Genomic DNA, 1,620 nt, shown 5'->3' with positions numbered 1-1,620 from the left:
TTCTTTTTTTGGTCAAAATCCCATTACTTCTTTTCCATAGTCGGATAAATCTCAGACTGCAAAAACCTGGACACCTACTTGTGTGACCTGGTGTAGGGAGCCTGCTTTGGCAGGGGGGTTGGACTCGATGATCTCTGGAGGTCCCTTCCAACCCCTACAATTCTGTGATTCTGTGATATTTCTTAAGTTACCTCAAAGAAAGTCTTGACATCAACACAAGGGAAGTGCTAGGGTAAAAGAGATGCAATTGGGTCTGTGCTGTGGTTACAGGTGACAAAGCAGAAGATGCCCAGCCAAGCAGCCATGCGTTTCCATTGCCTCTGAGCTGAGACCCGTTGCTGAAGAAATACTATGAGATTTACAGTGGGAGTTCAGCTCAAATTATATTCAATGAACTCTGAGGCAAAACAAAATACATATATGATGTTAATTAATTACTTGGTACGATCTGAAAATGGTGTTCCCACTGGAGAATATTAGTTGTGCCGCACGTCCCTTTGGTCTCCATCTCTCGCAGCACTGCTCACTGGATATTGCACACCTCCTGCTGTGAGATTGCTGCCCCGGGATGGGATGGCGTGGGGTGGGTGTGGGAGGGATGGGGTTTGCAGGGCAGCAATGACAGCTGCTGCTGGTGAGCACAGAATGCTGAGCTGCACCACCAGCTTGCTCGGCTATGACAAAGCTTTGCTTTCTTGTTTTCCCTTTTTCTTTCTTAAGCTTAACCAAAAAGAAAGAAATGAAAGAAAAGAAAAAAAAGGAAAATCCCCATTGATTGCATCCAGCTGTTAAAGTTTTACGATACAGAGATCCCCAGTTGTCACGACCACTTTGTGTAGTTTAATATGCGGTCGTATTCTTTTCAGTTTCATTTTCTCCCCCAGCTTCAGTTAATAAAACACCTTTTGGACAGCCTGTTCTTAGCAGTCATAGCGTGCCTGCTCCTTCTCTACAACGTGGAGCCTGGAGCTGATCCCCAGGCACACAAGTGGCCACTAACTGTGGGCTGCACAGCACACAGGGAGCTCCTGCGGATGAGATTCCCATGTTTGTGTCATCTCCGTGCGAAGGAGACACAAAGGAGCAGAGCAGCTCAGCATTTCAAAATGATAATTAAATTGGAAAAGGCACCAGGACACACGATGGGACAGAGGGGCTTGCTGAGTGCTGCTGTGTGAGAGCTTCCTACTGAGCCTCAGCAGTCTTTGGTTTCATCCTTTTGCCTTTGTGGGATTGAAAATCATTTGGGGAACTCAATTAATGGGGCAGTTTTATGTAGAAGGTAATGCACTACTGCACTAAATATGGGAGTAACTTAAAATAAACGGGTCTGGGTTTGTGAGGGAGCACCGATAAACACTGGGGTCAGCCAACATGCTTTGCGGACAGTGTTTAAGGAAACATCAGCTGTTAATGTGCGGAGCTTGAGGAAGCTGTGTCCTCCGTGTGCCAGTATTTATAGGAATAGTTTAATAGGAAGCTTCTAATGATAACATCTTACTACTTGTTTAATCCTCTTTTACTCTGCAAAATAACAGAGTTAATTTGGGAAGGAGGAGGAACTAGGATGCCAAGGCTGGCTTGGGATGGGACAGCCTCAATGGGCAGAATGGATCGAAG

The sequence above is a fragment of the Meleagris gallopavo genome, chromosome 3 (genome assembly GCF_000146605.3).
Source record: "Meleagris gallopavo isolate NT-WF06-2002-E0010 breed Aviagen turkey brand Nicholas breeding stock chromosome 3, Turkey_5.1, whole genome shotgun sequence".
Lineage (NCBI taxonomy): Eukaryota > Metazoa > Chordata > Aves > Galliformes > Phasianidae > Meleagris > Meleagris gallopavo.
Note: the sequence above shows the minus strand (reverse complement) of the source record.